The following is a 23,437-nucleotide window of genomic DNA, read 5'->3' as shown; positions in this document are numbered from 1 at the left end:
CAACATTCAACCTTCGTTTTCAACATTCAACATTCGTTTTCAACATTCAACATTAGTTTTCAACATTCGATTTTCAACTTTCAACATTCGTTTTCAACATTCAACATTCGTTTTCAACATTCAACATTCGTTTTCAACATTCAACATTCGTTTCCAACATTCGATTTTCAACTTTCAACATTCGATTTTCAACTTTCAACATTCATCTTCAACATTTAACATTCGTTTTCCACATTCAACATTCGTTTTCAACATTCAATATTCGTTTTCAACATTCAACATTCGTTCTCAACATTCAACATTGGTTTTCAACATTCAACATTCGTTTTCAACATTCAACATTCGTTTTCAACATTCAACATTGGTTTTCAACAATCAACATTCGTTTTCAACATTCGATTTTCAACTTTCAACATTGGTTTTCAACATTCAACATTCGTTTTCAACATTCAATATTCGATTTTTAACTTTCAACATTCGTTTTCAACGTTCAACATTCGTTTTCAACATTTAACATACAAATTCTTTTTTTTGTTAAACTTTTTTTTTCAACATTCGTTTTCAATATTCAATTTTCAACTTTCAACAGTTTTGAATGTTGAATGTTGAAATCGAATGTTGAATGTTGAAAACGAATATTGAAAGTTGAAAATCGAATGTTGAAAACGAATGTTGAAAAGAAAAAAATTGAAAAAAAATTGAAAAAAAATTTAACAAAAAAAAAATTTGAATGTTGAATGTTGAAAACGAATGTTGAATGTTGAAAATTGAATGTTGAAAACGAATGTTGAATGTAGAAAACGAATGTTGAATGTTGAAAACGAATGTTGAATGTTGAAAACGAATATTGAATGTTGAAATCGAATTCCTGACTTGGTACAGGCATTTTCTTATGTAGAAAATGGTGGATTAAACCTTGTTTTATAGCTAGCTAAACCTCTAACTTGTATGATAATCGAATGCTGAAAACGAATGTTGAATGTTGAAAACGAATGTTGAATGTTGAAAACGAATGTAGAATGTTGAAAACGAATGTTGAATGTTGAAAACGAATGTTGAAAGTTGAAAATCGAATGTTGAAAACGAATGGTGAATGTTAAAAACGAATGTTGAATGTTGAATACGAATGTTGAAAACGTATGTTGAAAGTTGAAAATCGAATGTTGAAAACGAATGTTTAATGTTGAAAACGAATGTTGAATGTTGAAAACGAATGTAGAATGTTGAAAACGAATGTTGAATGTTGAAAACGAATGTTGAAAGTTGAAAATCGAATGTTGAAAACGAATGTTGAATGTTGAATACGAATGTTGAAAACGAATGTTGAAAGTTGAAAATCGAATGTTGAAAACGAATGTTGAAAACGAATGTTGAAAACGAATGTTGAAAACGAATGTTGAAAAAAAAAAAAAAATGGAAAAAAAAGTTTAACAAAAAAAATTTTGAATGTTGAATGTTGAAAACGAATGTTGAAAGATGAAAATCGAATGTTGAATGTTGAATGTTGAAAATTGAATGTTGAAAACGAATGTTGAAAGATGAAAATCAATTGTTGAAAACGAATGTTGAATGTTGAAAACGAATGTTGAAAGTTGAAAATCGAATGTTGAAAACGAATGTTGAAAAAAAAAAAACTTGAAAAAAAAGTTTAACAAAAAAAAAATTTTGAATGTTGAATGTTGAAAATGAATGTTGAAAGTTGAAAACGAATGTTGAAAGATGAAAATCGAATGTTGAATGTTGAAAACGAATGTTGAATGTTGAAAACGAATGTTGAATGTTGAAAACGAATGTTGAATATTGAAAACGAATGTTGAAAGTTGAAAATCGAATGTTGAAAACAAATGTTGAATGTTGAAAAAAAAAAAAAAAAAAATTGAAAGTTGAATGTTGAATGTTGAATATTGAACCAACTTGACATCCGTTCTTTAGGTTCTTTATAATGTTAATTTCTCTCTTATTATGAGTAATATGATAACTTTATTTTGTATATGCTTAGCTTGCAAGGTCCTCATGTCCGTCAGACAGTTTTCACTTGACCTCGATCTCATTTCATGGATCAGTCGACAAGGTTAAGTTTTGGTGGTCAAGTCCATATCTCAGATACTATAAGCAATAGGTCTAGTATATTTGGTGTATGGAAGGATTGTAAGGCGTACATGTCCAACTGACAGGTGTCATCTGACCTTGACCTCAATTTCATGGTTCAGTGGTTATAGTTAAGTTTTTGTGTTTTGGTCTGTTTTTCTCATATTTTATGCAATAGGTCTACTATATTTGGTGTATGGAAGGACTGTAAGGTGTACATGTCCAACTGGCAGGTGTCATCTGACCTTGACCTCATTTTCATGGTTCAGTGCTTATAGTTAAGTTTTTGTGTTTTGGTCTGTTTTTTATATACTTTAAGCAGTAGGTCAACTATATTCGATGTATGGAAGAATTGTAAGCTGTACAAGTCTGCCTGGCATGGTTCATCTGACCTTGACCTCTATTTCATGTTTGATTGGTCAATGTTTAGTTTTCTTGGTTAAGTCTGTTTCTTAGAAACTATAAGCAATATGTCAACTATATTTAATGTCTTGAACTATTATAAGGTATACATGCATTTCTCGCTTGGTTTATATGAACTTGATCTCATTTTCTTGGATTATGTTAAGTTTGTGTGATAGTTGCAGTAAAGCTTTATATTATGGACTTTCAACATAATATCAATGATTATTAAAGAAGGCGAGACATTTCAGCGTGTGCACTCTTGTTCTGACTTGGTACAGGACATTTTAAGAAAAAATTGAGGGTTGAACCTAGTTTTGTGCTCATCCAAACCTCGCGCTTTTATGGCAATGTTAAATATAACAATAATAGGACAACATTACATGACAGGACTACAGTACAAATAAATGAAAACAGAAGAGAGACGAAAAATACTAAAGGGACATTCAAACTGCTATTGAATTTTTGCTAAACATTTTTGTTCTCTTTGGAGATTCCGTATATCTTCAAGTTATCGGAATTCCAATGGGGACTAACTGTGCGCCACTTATTGGGGACCTGTTTCCGTATTGTTATGAGTTACAATTTATGACAAAAATCAGCAAAGACCCATCGAAACAAGATCTGATACAAAAATGTAATAATACTTTTAGATATTTGGATGAAATATTGGCTCTCAATAATAACGACTTCGGTATGTACACCGAAGAAATTTATTCTGTTGAATTTACTTTAAATAAAGCTAAAACTAACAATTAACACTGTCCTTTCCTTGATCTTGATAATTATATCATCAACGGGAAGTTGAATACCACATTTTTTTACAAAATATATGATTTTTCATTTCCTTTTGTTATTTATCCATTTTTAGATGGTGACGTTCCCTTGTCATCATCTTATGGTGTTTATTTTTCTTAACTTTCGCTCGCGTTTGTAACAACGTATCAGTTTTTAACGAAAGAAATCTTTTTATTACTGAAAAATTATTACACCAGGGCTTTCGATATCACAAACTAAAAGATTTATCGTCGGTACAAGGACATCGTTCGTAAATATAAATCATCATGCAGACATTTTATACGTTCATGCATTTCACATCCAATCTTTTATGGTAATATTCTTTACAAAGCACAAAAATGAAGGCATTCACCTCAAAAGCTAACAAAACCTTTAAACAAACTTATTAAGAAGGAATATAGTTACAATACTGTTGTCAGGTCATTAAAGATGGCATAATTTGGCTTTAATATTGATTCACTTATAGGGTCTTTGCAACGGAAATAAACACATATATCCTAAAACCAGTTGTTGGCATGATACGGGTTATGTTCTTCGCATATATTTTATGATGGTATGATACTAAACCCCTAACGGGAGGGATAATGTTTGATATTCATATGATGAAGACATAATCTTTCAGTCAGTGTAATAGAGGTCTGGAGCTGGCTTGTCAGTAACTACTACTAGTCCTTTGTTAATTTATGTATCATTGTCATTTTATTTACTAGTAGTTTCTTTTGTTACCTATTTCGACATCGGACTTTTCTTTTAAACTGAGTTTTACTGTGCGTATTGCTGTATAACTATTTTTTTCTACATTGGCTAGAGGTATAGGGGAGGGTTGAGATATCACAAAACATGTTCAACCCTGCCGCATTTTTGCGCCTGTCCCAAGTCAGGAGCCTCTGGCCTATGTTGGTCTTGAATGATTTCAATTTAGTTCACTTATATATTTCGGAGTTTAGTATGACGTCCATTATCACTGAACTAGTACACATTTTACTTTTGTTTAGGGGCCAGCTGAAACACACTAATGGGTGCGGGATTTTCTCGCTGTGATGAATACCCATTTGTGGCTTTCTGCTGTTTTCTGCTCGTTGGTCGGGTTGTTGCCTCTTTGGCACATTCCCCATTCCCATTCTTAATTTAATAATCATAATAACATCTTACAGATCATTTAACATCGATGTTATCAAACAATATTTTTGAATATTCCATTCATATCTCAATGTTTGCTGAAATGGCCTCTTAACAGTCAAACATTTGTTAGTTTCTGAGGTCACCTATTGTTAGAGATGGACAACTTAAAAATGTGAAATGGGATACACACTGTCAGAATGTTCTGTAATGGATGCATAGTATCCTTTTATTCTAAAAGGAATTTGTGGTTTGTGTCTTGTTCAATGAGTGGGGAATACAAGCCGTCACATGCCTACTACTTTTAAAATATGTTTGGTAGTAGTAGAGTTTGAACAGGTTAGCCCACCAAAAACCCAGGGCACTAGGGCGCAACCATATATGGGTATGCCCCGCCCACAATATTATATATGGGCATAAACTGGTCCTAATGACGTCACCGGAAGTAAGGAGAATGAATCACGACGGATGCATGTTTGACCATATTTTGATAACAATATATAACAGTATGACCCACGTAGAACAATGCCAATTCCATGAGTCATACCGAATGCACGCCCGCCATATTGGGTCATGATGCGGTCCTACTGGAAAATTCAAATTAGAAAAAATAAAACAATAATTTAATAAAAATTTCGAAAAATAAAAATTCGCAAAAATTCAAAAATGCAGAATTTTAAGAATATGTGATAACTATTAATGTATTATGGGATCACTTTATTCCTATGTGTATGCAATGTTAATTATTTGTATGTACTTACTATTGATTCATATGTGATAACTATTTATTGTACTATTATACATGAAAACTATTTACCGATGAAAACACAAGTTGTAAATTTGCCTAGTCTTATATAACCTTCGAAAACTACATGTAATAATTTTTAACTTTTTTCTGTAACGTTATAATAGTGTTCTTTTAAAAGATATTTAGCAATAATTGGCTAACAAAAACTTTCGGCAATATCGAAAGAGTAAAAGCCGCACCTTTTTGCCACTGAATACATAAATACAAAATACACCAACTGTGTAAATAACTAAGCAACGGTTGTTTTCTTCAGTATTTCTAAGCATGTATTAGACGAAAATGAAATTAATAATTAATAAATATCGTTGACCCGAAGCGCTTCTTATTATTTACCTTCACCAGTAATGATTGTACCTAAATATTTGAAAAACAGGGATGTAAAGATACATATGAGCTCTATATGTCAAAAATGGGTCCAACAAATTGTCATTTTAGAGGCATAAAGAGTATGCTGGTGTTAAATTGTAAAAAATCCTTTAAAACATTCAAATCAAGGTAACAAACAAAAATTTTGAAAATCACACGAACATCGAAACGAGCGATATCAAGTGCGTTGCCAACCATGCTGGAATATACTGTGGGGTTTACAGATAGAGGCGAAATACCAAAGGGACATCCAAATTATCTTGTCGAAAACATAATTACAAACTTACAAGGGCATAGCATTAAACAAAAAACGACAAACGTCAAACAATAGCACACAAAACACAGAGAAAACTAAAACACTGAACAACACGAACCCCAACAATAACAGCGGGTGATATCTGGTGCTAAGCAGATCCTGCTCTACATGTGGCACCCGTCGTGTTGCTCATTTGAGTACAAACTGGGTAATAAGTAAAATTTGGTACGTCACATTCGTAGAAAATAGACCGGGATTTGATTGCAACAACGATCTAGAATGCAGTACGAGATATATACTCAAAATTGAGGTGCTGCTAGAATGTTGCTGCATAGATATGGAAAGGTCACAATTGGGATGTTGAAATCATCTCTTTTGTCCACCGTTGTCCTTTCATTTTCTTACATTCTTTTTTATTCATTCATTTATAGATTTACAAAATGGAGAATAATGGATTAAACAAAAGTAGAATAAAGTGCTAAAATAGTAATAAAAAAATGAGAAAATGGACACAAAAAATCAAAGGTTGAAGAATAAAAGGCTGCTACAATATAAAATGTAGAGAATAATTGGCCCAAATAATAAAGAATAGGGTATATTTGGATAAAAAAAAACAAATGATACAGCAATGAAGGACCCCCGATTGTAGTCGTTTTTTCTGAGTAGTTTTTTTTTCAGGTGAACACCCTGCTAATGAATTCCCTGTATCTTCCATGAAATAGTAAACATTCCAAACCAGAACTGCAATGCTTTATTGAAGTACGCATTGAAAGATCAACCTTTTGATCAAACAACTTAAGAACATTTTTGATGAAAAATATACCATTTTAAAAATCATTTATAATAAAGATACTGGACACAACATAATTATTTTATCAGCCACTTATGGCGCCCATTGTTGAGCATAGTAATCATGCATACCAGAACAAGATAAATACATTCAACAAAATCAAAATCTTAGATTAACAATGATTGGTTAGTAAAGACAAAATAATAACAAATAAAACCAACTATAAATATACATGTAAGAATACAAAATATTAAATTAACCACATATTAATTTGTACTAACAACAATGTTATTTTCCTATCAGGAGTCACACTGCGATCATAATACATCCTGCTAATACATTACAAAAATAATAGATGTGGTGTGGTTGCCAATGAGGCAGTCATCCATCTAAGACCAAAAGACAACCATGTCTATATAATATTATTCTAATCATGATATTTTTTCCAATATTTCTGATCTCTTTTTATATCATTCAAATAGAGTAAGGTATATATTTATGATTACAAATTCATCCTCCGATGACAGAAGCCAAATAAATTTATTTTTATCTGACTTTTTTTTTTTAAATTTAAATTATTTTTCTATCATATTTAAATATTTATCTCTCTGTAAACTATAACCTTTGCATTTAATGTACAAGTGAATCTCAACATTTATATAAATTGTCCAAACCCTCTTTCAAATTATTACTTTTACGGTCCGCCGGAGTTTTCCTCCCACTCATGGCCCTTAAGCATGTTAAGTGTATCCTGTCCACGCGTCATGTGATCCAAAAGAAGTATTGTTAATAAAGCAACAAGACAGTTATAAGTTCTTGCATTGAACTGTGTACCAATGAAGTCATTTAACTTTTAAATTTAAATGCTAGAAAACTTTATACTGCTAAAAAAAACTACCATGTGTGTGTGTTTAATAAGTCTTAATATTGTATGTGTTGTTATTGATATTAATGTCGACAAAATCTCTACAGATGTTATGTTTATAATGTTCATGTTAACCCGACTTAAAATAAATTTTTTAATTCTCTTCTATTTTATCGGACATGTACATTCGTTTTCAAGACACCACCAATGACCACTTATCCAGTAAAGCGTAAATTTACTTCAAATGAAAATAAAAATCAATGCTTTTACATTCATAAAAAATGTGTACACTTTTACTATATCTTTTATTTTGAAAATATTTTTTAAATGACCCAGTGTCATTCATTCATGTAATGATTTAAAATCCATACAATACATCAACACTTCAATGCAATAAAGTGAAAGAAAACGGAAGCTAACGTGGGTATGTATATTTTTTTTAGATTTATCTGCAGAATATTATAGTTTACCTATTATACTCTTTTCTTTTAAGACTCATCGTTCAAACTATCATATTTCGTCCTGAACATGCATGAAATATTTGCCAGTGGCAACCAACAACCAATCAATCAAACTATCATTACATGTACATACCATATACATGTTGTACGAATGACATTGGTGAACAATTATTTTCTTATACCTATTTTTATATCTAGTTTTATTCTTATGAGTCTATCACACAACATTGTGTACTTATAATTTTAGATTTTTGAAGTTTCGGTTTTGTCCTGTAAGGATAAATGGTCAGCTGAAACCCGCCTCCGGGCGCGGGATTTTGTGTTGAAGACCCATTGGTGACCTTCCAAGACCTGGACATCAGTATCGATTTGGTCCCCGTCATCGTCTTGGACGATTTACCAAATGGAATGAAGGATCTCATACCCCCAAAAGTTGTACATTTTGTAAAAAATTCAGAAGACCTTAATTGGGACATTATCGTAAGACAGAAAAATGCACGGCTATCATTTTCCTGTATAGAAAAATTGAAATTACGGAACATACTTCCCGAACTGAAAGACGCGTATACCTTGGCAAAAAGTTTACTTAGCCGTGTACCCGAAACAGATGGAATAGAACCAGAATTAATAACATCATACATGTTAAAAACGCACTATTCCACGAGCTTGATCCAATCTTATCGTATTCTTTGATAGATTGTCGCATTTGCAAGTTGTCAGCACGACACGAGATGCAAATGCCGCAGCATGATACAGACATAAGAGTCTGGGCATCCAGAATATTGAAAAGACTTATAAAAATATTTGGTCAGATGAATGGCGTCAATGTATATTGTTTCCCGCCAATAATTGTGCCTCTCTTTCCAGTAACGGAAGATGAATTCGGAGGTAACCCATATGTGAGAGTTCTGAACCAATGCTTAATGCTACTGAATGAAACGTAGATGAAATAAATTAAAGAGCATTTAAGGACTATATCCCGTAATGTGTTCATACTCATCATTTGAATAAACTGTTAACACAGAGCTATGTCTCGCCTTTTTGTACTTTTGATAATGCAAATGTTGAAATTAAAATAGCAATACTTTAACATGTAAGTTATGCAAATGTTCAAAGTCAATGAACCATGACTGGAGGTACATGGCAAAACAATCTCCATGGAAATGAGATGTGCCAATGCTAATGCAACTGCATACCAAATACCATAGACTTATCATAAGTCGTTCCCTTTCAACAAACCTAAACACAAACATTGACTTGTAAACTATGAAAAAGTTTCAAAGTCAATGAATCATGATGAGGGGATGGGGCTATATAATCCCCATGGAAACGAGACTTGCAAATGCCAATAAATTTGCAAATATCATTGACTTAACATTAGCGGTTCATCTTAAACTGATCTTATCACACACTAATACATGTAAACTAAGCAAAACTTTCAAAGTCAACAGACCATGACTGAGGGGGCGGGACCAAATATTCTCCATGGAAATGAGATGTGATAATGCTTTTACAACTGCATACTAAATTTCATTGACTTTCCACTAGTGGTTCCCCTTGAACTCACCTTATCACAAACTAATACATGTAAACTAAACAAAAGTTTAAAAGTCAATAGACCTTGACTGAGGGGGCGGAGCCAAAAAATCTCCATGGAAATGAGATATACCAATGCTTATACAACTGCATGCCAAATATCATTTACCTACCACTAGTGGTTCTCCTTGAACTTACCTAATCACAAACTTATGTTAACTAAGCAAAAGTTTCAAAGTCAATATACCATGACTGCCGGAGCGGGACCAAATAATCTCCATGGAAATAAGATATGCCAATTGACTTTCCACTAGTGGTTCCCCTTGAACTGACCTAATCACAAACTAATACATGTAAACTAAGCAAAAGTTTTAAAGTTAAGAGACCATGACTGAGGGGGCAGGGCCAAATAATCTCTATGGAAATGAGATGTGCCAGTGCCGACGCCGGAAACAGTATACCTTTGTCTCGCTTTTTGACTCCGTCAAGGCGAGACAAAAAGGACGACAATTAGGGGTACTGAGAGATATAACTTTATTTTTACAAAATATAATCACCGTGTATCCTCGTATTCACTAGAACAAGGATTTGTATAGTAAGACTTACTATACAATTCCTTGACTAAAAATTGCTTGCGGTGTTCTGAAAATTAACGTCTAATGTTTGGTTAACAAAGCAGACATCGCAGGAAAATAAATCAATTTTCGTGAAGTCGTGATTGTATACAACTCTAACATGTATGTTCCCTATATGTCACTTGGTATCAGAATTATACTTTCAGCTGTGTCAGTCAATTTTCTATTTTTGTCGATGTTCCTGTTATGTTTATTATATTTGCGATGTGGCCTTCAAGTGAGAGGTGAATGGTTTCTTTCAAACTTAATTCGCTGATGGGACCATAACTGAAACTGTACCTAGGATAGTTTAGTATTTGTTTCTTCAACCTGATTTGCTGTGGAAAAAAAATAAATGTATATAGTCTAGCTAACTGTATTACGGTTCACGCAGAAATATTTTTGCGTGCAATAGTCTAGATATGAACATATTTTGTGGCAAATTCCCAAACAGAATTTGTTTTTCCTTCTAAATGACTAAAATAGCCGAGGGTTGTCATAGTAGAAAGGTTCGAAAACATTTACGGCAAACGGGCACAAAGAGATAATAAAATATCAAATCCAAAGGCCTTTTGTCACTTTCAAAGTTTCTTTGTTGAAGAAAACTTTGTCCAAGTCGTCCCGTGTAACTATTAAGTTTTATTTGTCAAACATTGCATCATTTAAGTCTTTATTCTTATTGGCTAATTTCCATCAAAGACCGTCAAAGTGTGATAAAAAAATAGGATGAGATTCTATTCCATCGAAGTCCATCAAAGTGTTTGATCAAAGTTTTCTTCCACTCTTGTCACTATGAAAAAAACCGTCAACAAAACTTTGACAAAGAAAATTTTGATAGTGACAAAAGTCCTTAGAATTATGATGGACCTTTAGTCAATATTTGCAAAGTTAATAATTATATTTCAACATTTACCCATTGTACTTTTGGCGAGTGTTTTCGTCATTCTTATCTCGCATTTTTATATGAATATTTGAAATATGTGAACAGTGGACATCTTATAGGAGTAGTTACCTATTTTTTGCATATCTTAACGAAAACATAAGAGTAATGAAACTGTAAACCGCAAACATTATTTGTAAGACGAGATAGGTAAACATCCTAAAAATTCTTATAGGAGTTAAAATCCTTAAATCATCATTTTTATCTCTTTTTATGTATTGGGAAAAAATCTAGAGAAGATAAAGATAAACTTTAAACAGTAAAAATTATCACCAAGAAAATATCTCAAAACTAGATCCACAAAGCCAAAATTCCACTTCTTATAGAAGTAAGTGACAATGAATGACGATTTTTATACATATTATGAATTTTGGGCGCAGATGGAGACCAACTAAAGATAGAAAAAAATAATCATTATTACTAAATCAACAACAAAAATACAGATCGAAAATGCACAAAGATCACGGGTTAGCGACACAGGCTCTTGACATCTTCTGCCTTTCTTTTCATGTATATATATTTTATTGTCAAAAATGGCAATTATCTTTGAATATAGAAAAAACTCAAATAATAGTATTTAATACAAAATCTTATCAAAAGTGTTCAAGAGTATAAATACCTAGGTATTGTAATGAGAGCATCAGGTTCTTTCAGTACTGCAGTTGAAGATCTCAGTAAGAAAGCTCTTAAAGTAATTTTTATGATTAAACGTAAATTTCATTGTACACATAATAATACACCTTTGCTCTTAAAACTTTTTGACTCCTGTGTTAAACCAGTCCTTCTTTATGGAAGTGAATTGTGGGGTCAGTACATTCTTAACCTGGACAAAAGATTAACACCAGGTTCAAACGATGATTTAGAAAAAACTTTTCTAAATTTTGCACCTGAAAAAGTTCACATTCGATATTGTAAATTTGTACTTGGTGCCACTAAATATGCTTCTAATATTGCCAGTATGGCAGAACTTGGTCGTTATCCAATCTCTATATTTGTTATTTTGCAATCTCTAAAATACTGGATATATTTGTATAAAGACCCTCTTTTGAATTTTTTAAAATTAGCATATAAGTCAATCGAAGATGTTGATTGTACCTTTCCATGTACCTTCAATAAACACATTTTTCAGTTTCTAAAATTCATTGGTTTTGACCATGTCTGGAATAATAAAGGAACTCTGTCAGAAGGAAAACTCATATCTGCAGTGAAAAAGATATTACAAGAAAGATATGGAAAATATTTTTTCTCATGTTTGTCAGGCGAAAACCAAAACAAATTACGCACATATTACAAGTTAAAAAAGGAATATAAACCTGAGACTTATACAAAGTTGAATATCTCAAAACAATATTTTAGACAGTTATGTAAATTAAGAATTTCTAACCACAATTTACACATTGAAAAAGGCAGATATAATAATACGCCTTTGGATCAAAGAATATGTAAACATTGTATTGATAACAAAATTGAAGATAAGTTTCATTTTATATGTGAATGTAACCTCTATCAAGACGAGAGGAAAAAGTTTAATGATGACATTGTTAATATTATACCGTGTTTTTGTAATTTAGATAATTTTGATAAATTTTGATATTTAATGAACTGTTCGGAGACTGATGTTCTCAACAGAATTCTTTTATATATAGACAAATGTATTTTGATAAGAAATTCATCAGTGGGAATAATTGCATAATATTGAAGTGGTTGTTTTGTCTATTGTTTGTTATAAGTGTCACAATTGTTGTCTCTTTATGTTTTATTTTTTTTTTTTTTTCTATGTTTTCATGTATTTCAGCGATGATCCTTTTGTACTGGATTTTATACTGAATAAAATTAGTTAGTTAGTTAGTTAGTTATATAGTACAAGGGTCTCCACGAAAACGATTTGTCGATGATAATTAAATACACGACCTGTGTGAATATCTTTTTGTTGTCTGCGATTGTGTCCCTTTTTATTTCTACACATATTCGAGTCAAATTAATTTTTTGTTAATTTTTGTTACTGAATTTACTCTCATTTCATAACTGTAATATCCGTGGACAGATTTTACCTAAAACCAAAACTGCAATGTTATATTTATTGTACGGAAAATTAAATCAACATTTAATTTTTCAAATCAGGAGAATTTAAAAAAAATTGAATATAAGTCAAGATATGAGGCAGACTTAACTGTATCTGTTGAATCCTTTATCTTAAGTAGCTGTACAAATTGTTTAGTGATTCCTGATATCCTTTGTATTTATTATTTTTAAAAAGGTTCTTATCTTTGCAATACATGATCATATCATTAATTAAAACAGTGAAAAAAAAATCTGAATTTAACAATAAAACAATTCAATGTCAACATACTCTATCAGTGGCTTACCTGAACTATCTGAATCAATACTTTGAAGAAGATAACTTTAGTTCAACTTGTTGCTCTGTTTTTAAATATAAATAGTTCGTATATATTTGTGCTGCCTTTAAAAAATTACTGAAATATAAATTATTTGTTCGGTAAAGTTTTGGATCAAAAACATGTAAAAGGGTTCAGAGGTTGCGACATAGATATATTGAAGATATTTACAAAATATCTTCAGTCTGTTGCCTTAGAAAATGTATGTTGCTAAGGAGAAAGGTGCAATAAAACTGAGAATGGAAATGGGGAATATGTCAAAGAGACAACAACCCGACCAAAGAGCAGACAACAGCCGAAGGCCACCAATGGGTCTTCAATGCAGCGAGAAAATCCCGCACCCGGAGGTGGTCCTCAGCTGGCCCCTAAATAAAATTGTGTGCTAGTTCAGTGAAAATGGACGTCACACTAAACTCCAAAACATATAAATGAACTAAAACTAAAAAACATACAAGACTAACAAAGGCCTGAGGCTCCTGACTTTGGAAAGGCGCAAAAATGAGGCGGGGTTAAACATGTTTCGTGAGATCTCAACCCTCCCCTTATACCTCTAGTCAATGTAGAAAAAAGAAACACATAGCAATACGCACAGTAAAACTTAGTTTAAAAGAAGTCCGAGTCCGATGTCGGAATAGGTAACAAAAGAAACAAAGCAAACTGACAATAAATGAACAAAGGACTACTAGCAGTTACTGACATGCCAGCTTCAAACCTCAATTAAACTAATTGAAAGATTATGCCTTCATCATATGAAAATCAAGTACAATCCCTCCCGTTAGGGGTTTATTATCATACCATCATAAAATATATGAGAAGAACATAACCCGTATCATGCCAACAACTGGTTTTAGAATAAATGTGTTTATTTCCGATTCAAAGACCCTATGAGTGAATCAATATTAATACCGAAATATGCAATCCTTAATGACTTGACAACAGTATCGTAACTATATCCTTTCCGAATAAGTCTGTTTAAAGGTTTGGTTAGCTTTTGAGGTGAATGCCGACATTGTTGTGCTTTGTAAAGAATATTACCATAAAATATTGGATGTGAAATACCTGAACGTATAAGATGTCTGCATGATCATTTATATTTACGAATGATGTCCTTGTACCGATGATAAAATTTAGTAAATGTTTTGACTAGTTTGTGATATCGAAAACCCTGGTGTAATAATTTTTCAGTAATACATTTCGAAATTTGTTGAAATCAAATACGTTGTTACATACACGAGCGAATTGAAGTTGAGATATAGAAACACCTTAAGATGGCGACAAGGGAACGTCACCATCTAAAAATGGATAATTAACAATAGGAAATGAAAAATCATCTCTTTTATCATAAATTTTGGTATCAAGTTTCCCGTTAAAGAAATAGATATCAAGATCCAGGAAAGCAATGTCATGTGAAGTTACAGCAAATATATAATTGATATGTAACTAGTTAGATAGAATTTTAACATATTTTCAGATACATTGAAATTTTGTATATTTCGTGGCAGGGCCATCTTATAATATTACAGTTGTCCCCTTTTGTTGTTGCTTTACTATCTTTAACTTGCAGTAAAGACATGGGAAAACTGACTTTATTCTGAAATTAATAACAAATTATACAGAAAACAAAATTGACTAATATACAGCTTGGAAAACTGCCCATCATACTCATCCGATTGTATGCTTTAGTAGAAACTTGTCTGTACTTCGAGAAATAACTTATTTACAGTATTTATTTCCTGGTTAATTTTGAAAATGTATAAATTACTATGTTTTGGTCGTATTTTGACAAATATCTCAGGAAATGAAATGTGGACATGAAAAAATATACAATTTTCATATTTTTGGTGTAACATAACCATGATAACATCTTACAGATCATTTAACACCAATATAATCAAATAATATTTTTTGATATTCCATTCATAGCTCAGTATTTGCTAACATGGCCCCTTAACAGTCAATCAGTTGTTTTCTGAGGTCACACATTTGTTCGAAATGGACAACTTAAAAACGTGAAATGTGATACACACTGTCAGAACGATATGTAATGGAGGCATATTATCCTCCTATTCTAAAAGTAATTTGTGGTTTGTGTCTTGTTCAATGAGTGGGGAATACAAGCCGTCATTCACATGCATATAATCTTCATATTAAAAGTAACTTGTGGTCTGTGTCTGTCTTGTTCAGTGAGTGGGGAATACAAGCCGTCACATGCCTACTACATTAATGATATGCTTGGTAGCGTCATTTATGCACTGCTAAACAAAGCAGCAAGTAAAATGCAAGTTCCATTTCTGCCTGAATTTAAAGGTATTAACAAGAGAAGAGAAACATTAAAGAATATAGAAAACCAGAGTAGAAGAGATGCGTTTGCACGGGCAGGATTTGTTTGCATAGCTGAACATGACTGCATGCAGTGTTTTCATTGTGGATGGCATATTCCTTTGTCAGCTATTGACCTTGAGCCAATGTTATATCATGCAAGTTACATGCCGCTATTCCCCTATGTGCAAAACAAACATTAGCAACAGACAAATTTCCGCCGTATCGAGTAAACCATAAGAAGTTTGATAATTCAGACCTGTCTACGGAAGATAATGGAGATGTAGATTTTCAGAAGTTTGCTGAGGCCGGATTTTATCGCAACAGGTTTGAACACGTGATCGAATGCATGAGCTGTGGACTTTGTATCATTATCAACTATGCAAACACAAGTCCCTGGGATACACATGCTCTTTTGTCGCCCACGTGTTAATTTGTTCTGGAAAAGAAAGGAATAGACTTTATTTAAATCGATTAATGCACAAAGGTCTACAGCTTAAGAACCAACGATTATTACATATGCGTTGACTGATTTCAGCTTCGACCATAGGTCATAATGGCCAAGCATTCTGTTCACACCAGTTGCTATATAAACCTAAGCTGAGCTCAAACAGTCATTGATAAGCGCAGCTAATTTTCAGTTCTTTTTCAGTAGCAATGTCCCGAAGATTGATGACAATTCCTACCTCAAAGAATCCTACCGCTTCACAGAATCCTACCGGTACAAAGAATCCTACCTCTACAAAGAATCCTACCTCTACAAAGAATTCTACATTTACCAGAAAGAATCCTATCTCTACCTGAAAGAATTCTACCTCTACCTGAAATTAATAATTCGACCTCTTCTAGAGCATAAATACTCGATTACAATCATATGTTTTACATTGCATAGAATTGTACAAAATGACCATATAACAATAGATTTAACAGATTTTAAGAGATTATGTACTATTGTTTGTCTATTGGTCTTTTTCTTTTTTAGCCATGGCGTTGTCAGTTTATTTTCGACTTATGAGTTTGAATGTCCCTCTGGTATCTTTCGCCTCTTTTTTTAACAGAATACTTATCTTAATGTATTTATTTCAAAAAGATGTGTGCGTGTGGTGTTAATGAAAAGTATTTAGATAATTCCCATCACCGTTTTGATAATCACTAAAATTTACAAACTATAAAAAGGCCTACAGATACAATGATTATAATTAATATAGAAAAAAACATGTTTTGCTGTTATCAATGCGCTTTTTGTCTGACCTTTAGAGTTAAAAGCTCACAATTGATACATACATTTCGAGCTGCATGAAAACTAAATGTTTTTTTGACTTGCGCCTAACACGAAAGACATTTTGATAAAACGATATATGATCATGCTTATAGAAGGACATACAAATGCTAAACCGTTATGATATTTATTTATGTTAATGTAATAACTATTCATTTATACGTGATAACTATTTATTTATATGTGATAACTTTTCATTAATATGCGATTACTTTTTATAAATATGTGATAATTGTCTAATTATATGTGCTAACTATGTATTAATATGTACTTACTATCTATTTATATGTTAACTATCTAGTTATATGTGACAACTATTTGATAGCTTTTTATTTATATGTGATAACATTTACAGATGAAACGCATCTTATACCAAATTGTAAATTGAAAAAGTTGAAAATCTGTTTTGTCGAATTATAAAATGAACTATGTATTAAAAGACTTAATTTTTCTGTGAAATTAAAATGTTGTTATCTACCAATAATTGGCTAACAGAAACGTTTGGCTACTTTAAAAGAATACAAGCGTTACAAAATTATGTTTGGCCAGTGAATAGTTAAACTTAAAATTCACTAAATGTGTAAATAACGTTTTGGGTAACGGTTGTTTACTATGGTATTTCTAAGCATGTAAGTAGAGAAAAAAAAACACTTTCTAAATTTCGCGCATCAGAAGCGCTTCTTTGTACTTACCTTCATCAGGTAAGATCGTACCTAAACATTCGAAAGCCAGGGATGTAAAGATGCTTAGGAGCTATATGACCATAGGGGACCCAGGAACAATTGTCATTCTGAGGCTGTATAAATTAGAAGAAAAAAGGAGTATAGTAATGTTCAATCCTCAAAAATCTATTAAAACAAACGAATCAAGGTAAAAAACAAAAAAACTTTAATGAAAAGTTTTTCTGGGTTTGGTGAACTTCCGGGTATGACCATATTTCTTTACCACAATCGCCTCTTGGGATGTATTCAGAACGAGAATTCAAAGTGCTTGTAAGCACTGAAGGTTAAGGATTGCTTTACTTTATCAGTGGGAAGTAAAATTAAATATTACATTGTTGTAGTTGATTCATCTAGAATTCTACAAAGGAAGATAACTCCAATTTTTAAAGATGACTTTAACAATGACATCATTGATATTTTTATAACAGATATTAGATTCCTGCACATTGCAAAAATTATTTAATTTTCTTGACAAGTATAACATCATTTTGTGACTTGAATATCTGAGCATATATTTCATTGATAAATTTCTGGAAATGTTCATGGATATGATGTATAGAATGTTATAATCAATGCACTATATTTTGTGTATATAAATGGTAGTGAAAAACCTTGGAACACTTAAATATGAAGTCAGTATCATAGGGTTTTGATTGCACTTCATGCAAATCTTTACCCAAAAAATCATCTATAAATCCAGTATATAGAAAAATTGTTCTATCGAAATGAAGGCCGGTACACGTGGACTGCCATATGGAAAGTGCATGTTTATAGCATTATAGCATACTACAACAACGGAATAAAATCTGCTCAATCAAATTCTGGAAATACTGATTAAAAAGTGTTTTGTAACTTTACATGCTTAGAGGTATACCAAGATGCATGGATTTATTATAAGTGGATGAAGTTTTCCTTATAAAAATAAAAGTACACGACGGTGCAAAGAGGAGTATAGTTTGTTCTCATAGGAATGCCTTCAGTCTGTTGGAAACAACGTCCACCAAACAGAACATAATACTTCAGGCAGAACTGGATATGTAAGACTTAAATGCTGTAAAATATTAAAACATATAACAAGCTATTTTCTAGACACTACCGCTGACAAGTTCAAGTGAGATGAAGATACAAGATAGTACAACAGACCACATTACCAGAATCCAACTTCAATTGGTCTCTGATGGAGTGTTGTCTCATTGGCAATCGCATCACATCTTCTAATTTTTATATCTTCCAAAAGTTTACCCTCCCTTAACAAAACCTTACAAGACACAGGCATACAAAGTTCTGGGTGTTAAATCCGTCATACATGGCCAAATAGATATAAGAAAATGGGGTATGAGTGCCAATGAGACAACTCTCCATCCAAGTCACAATTTGTAAAAGTAACCCATTTTAGGTCAAAGTACGGCCTTCAACATGGAGCCGGACACCGAACAGCAAGCTATAAAGGGCCCCAAAAATTACAGATTAAAACCATTCAAACAGGAAAACCAACGGTCTAATCTATATAAAAAACAAGAAACGAGAAACACTTATGAACCACATCAACAAACGACAACCAATGAATCCATCCTCTGTTTTATCTTGGAATTTTATACAATTATAAATTGTCTACTTTTTATACATTGTGACTTAAATGGAGAGTTATCTCATTGGCACTCACACCACATCTTCTTATTTATATTAGAACTGGTACATTATGTTAATTAAATATGTTCAGTATGACACAAATGAAAAGTTATGTAATGCATATACAACTATAAAGTAGTTCAACATTCCACATACTGCAACAGTTCTACAAGTAGCTGCAAGGATCTTTTTGATGATTTATTTAGTGCTAGATGTACTACATTCATTGGATCATATTTCTATAATTGACGCATTACTGGATGTTGGAGTCAAAGGAAGAATCACTGCTTTAATTTTGAAAGTGAAATGCATAACTCTTATCAGTATTTTATGAAATGAGAATAAAAAACTAGAGGCTCTCAAGAGCCTGTGTCGCTCACCTGTATTTACTGATGCTTTGGAAATCATGTAAAATAAGGTTAAAATCATAATTAATAGTACTAGATATTAGATATTATAATGATATCTAAGATAACAAGCATTCTGAGAGTATTGCATGGCAATACATAGTCCCCTACCGGGTGAAAATTCATTTTACTGGAACAAAATGCGAACTTGTTCCATAACTTGTCATGGTGTAAACAAAAAGTCAATATCTTCAAGCATGACTAAAAACAGTATTGAAAACTGAGTATATGAGTGAATCAAAGAGCTGAAAGCTCTGAGGAAAAATGACGCCACTGTCTCGAATATTGAGATATTTTTATGCAAGTCTTGATTTTCACATGTCGTAATAAGTTTAACATTGCAACATGTCTCGTAAGCATATAATTGATATTCGTATATGTGTCTGTTTATTTCAGTACAAATGAATAGGTCAAGATTACCTGAATTATCTACAGTATCCAATTACTACTGGCTGTTTTTTTGTATAAATAAATAGGTCAAGACTACCGGAATGATCTACAATATCCAATAATTACTGGCTGTTTTTTTGTACTAATAAAAAGGTCAAGACTATTTGAATGATCTACAATATCCAATGACTACTGGCTGTTCTTTTGTACATATAAATAAAGACTACCTGAATGATCTAAAGTGTTCTAAGTAATGTGATTTTTTTCTTGAAATTACATTTTTCTAAATCAAGAATATAGACTAATAGTATCCTTTTCAAAGCAAATGATTATGAAGAGCCTGTTGTTATCAAGCTCTTATACCCCACATACTCATTAAATAAGTTACTAGTGACCTAGTTATTTCTGTTACTTGAAGCAAATTATATTTCTGTATATTTAGACAATAGTATAATATTGTTTTACTAGTTTTATTTCACCTTGAAGATTAGACAAATAGGGATACTCCTTCGATTTTTTATTTCATGTCAGTCAGGTCGCTTTATATGAAACTTGAAACCACTTCTCTGCCATATTGTTATTTTATAACAACTCTGCCCTTGACCATGTTGACCCATGTAATTGATATTCATTCTTTAACCATATATCATAGTCAGTTAGTTTTTGATTTTGCACTCCAACACCACCTTTCATGTCTTTCAGGTCAAATGTCTGTCTCCATTTAAGTTAATGACATTGAACAATCATGGTATTAAACACAATTTCAATAGTGATAATGCTGTTCTCGTGGGTCACCATATATTCAACTTGGGTAGCATTCCAGTTATTGAAATTTGTGTCAGATTAGAACAATGAACTAGATCTTTAGGAATGGATCTTATAATTTAATATGGAGCCATAGTATGGGACCCCTTCACGGTAACAAGAAAAACAAGCTTTAAAGGATACAATGTCAAGCGGCAAAATCTATTACCAGAGATTACAAGTCAAAAGAGGATGGACGTGATACGTCTCTAAAATGCTTGCTGAACTGGAACTACAGCAAGATCTCCAGACAAGACGAACAAAGCGTTGAAGCCAGAAGTTAATATTTATGTAAAAAGTAGTTGAGGGGCTGATTCCCGCTATTGAACCATACTGTCATTCTATAATATCATTGCGTAAGTATTTCTGTATTGGCCTTGATATTCGTCCATGTCTTGGGTGTATTGGTCTGAGGCGAAGCGGAAGGCCAATACTGCTGGCCGAGGACCAATAATAAGGCCAATACAGAAATACACGTAATAGTATCTTTATTAATTAACTACAGTGTTACAATATTTTTTTTATTTCATTTCACAAGAGATAAACATTTTTACCTTGAAGTGGAACTATCCAAATCTCAGTTTCCTTTTATAAGATGCAATATCTAATGATTCGGTGCCGTTTGACTGCTGGCCGAGAACCAATAATAAGGCCAATACAGAAATACACGTAATAGTATCTTTATTAATTAACTACAGTGTTACAATATTTTTTTTATTTCATTTCACAAGAGATAAACATTTTTACCTTGAAGTGGAACTATCCAAATCTCAGTTTCTTTTTATAAGATGCAATATCTAATGATTCGGTGCCGTTTGAAGTATCTTCAGCCTTTTCTCATCTGATGAATTTTTCTACCCTTTCCAGTCACTATAAAGTGTTACAACTTAATTTAGACACAACACATAAATAGTAATTGGAAAGGTACTGCCATTGCATGTGTAATCGTGACTTACGATCTAAAAACTAGAGACGTTCCGAAATCCTGTTTTGTAAACAAAGATTCATACGCACCGCGTGGGTATAACCGTATTACTAAAATCTTCGTAAATCTGGATAAAGACCAGTTTCTTTCCAATGGATATCAAAATGATTCCGATTTTCACTTTTTTTAATGATTGTAAAGTTGAAATGGCATGAAAGGCTGACATTATTTAGGAGAACTATTTTGTCTAGCGATTGCTGATCATTGGAGGGTAAAAAGTCCAACACCATAACAAAACGGATCTATTCATCATGTATACATACACGATTGTTTACGATTGTAAGACATGTGCATAAAAGTGAAAGCTCGAATAAATATGAAAAATATAACAAAGGGATAGCTCCAAATACCATTTAATAACAAAAAACATATGGACAGGTCAAGATATCTTTTTGGTTAATAAAATAAAGTATGTAAACTGGTTCCCGTCCCACTACAACACTTTGTTCGAGTGTAGTGTAATACAAGCAGATTCCAGTTAGTATGTAAAATAATAAATATGAAACCGAGTGCGGTAGGCGGAGGCAATAATCGACTTCCGTAAGTTCTGGTCAATGGTATCGGAAACATGCCGCTGATTGCGTCATTTTCCAAAAAAAAAACATTAGATATGATGTAATACAGTGTAAATCTATTTTCAACTTATAATCAAATATAATTAATAGTTCCAAATATTTTTTCTTTCATTTGTCACAAACTAATATAGATTTGTAACTTATCTATAAAATGTCAACAACTTTTATCTACACAATGTAATGTATTGAAATATATACATTAATAAAAATGGATTATTATCTAATTAAAGGATTTCTTTTCATAATTTATTTTTTATATATATAGCATTCAGAAAATTAGTTTATACTAAATAACAAACAAACCTGCAAAAAAAATCTTCAAATAATTTAACAAAGAATGTCTTTTGAAAAAATCTCCCTTTGTACAGAAATATGGTTTAACATAGTACTTTAACATTAGATATGGTCCAGAGTTATAGTCCATAACTCTGGACTAAATCATCAGACCGGAACAAAATTCGAACTTGACCTATAACTTGTCATGATAAAACTATACCAAATATCAAATCAATATCTCCAAGAATGAAGAAAAAAAATGTGGAAAGCCGATTTGCTGGACTGACGGATGGACAGACGGACGGACGGAGTGCAAACCTAAAGTCCCCTTCGACTTCGTCGGTAGGGGACTAATAACAAAAAACTGCAAAATTCAGTAAAATTACTAACTCAGGAGCAGCAACCCAACAACGGGTTGTCGGATTCGCCTGAAAATTTCAGGGCAGATAATAAATCTAAATCTGATGAATATTTTTGCCACCTGTCAGATTTGCTCTAAATGCTTTAGTTTCAGAGATATAAACAAATAAAATGCTCCGCTGCGGCGCAGCTTGATACGACCGCAGAGGTCGAACCCTGAACAGTTGGGGCAAGTATGGACACAACATTCAA

The sequence above is a fragment of the Mytilus californianus genome, unplaced genomic scaffold (assembly GCF_021869535.1).
Source record: "Mytilus californianus isolate M0D057914Y unplaced genomic scaffold, xbMytCali1.0.p SCAF_5, whole genome shotgun sequence".
NCBI classification, from domain to species: Eukaryota; Metazoa; Mollusca; class Bivalvia; order Mytilida; family Mytilidae; genus Mytilus; species Mytilus californianus.
Note: the sequence above shows the minus strand (reverse complement) of the source record.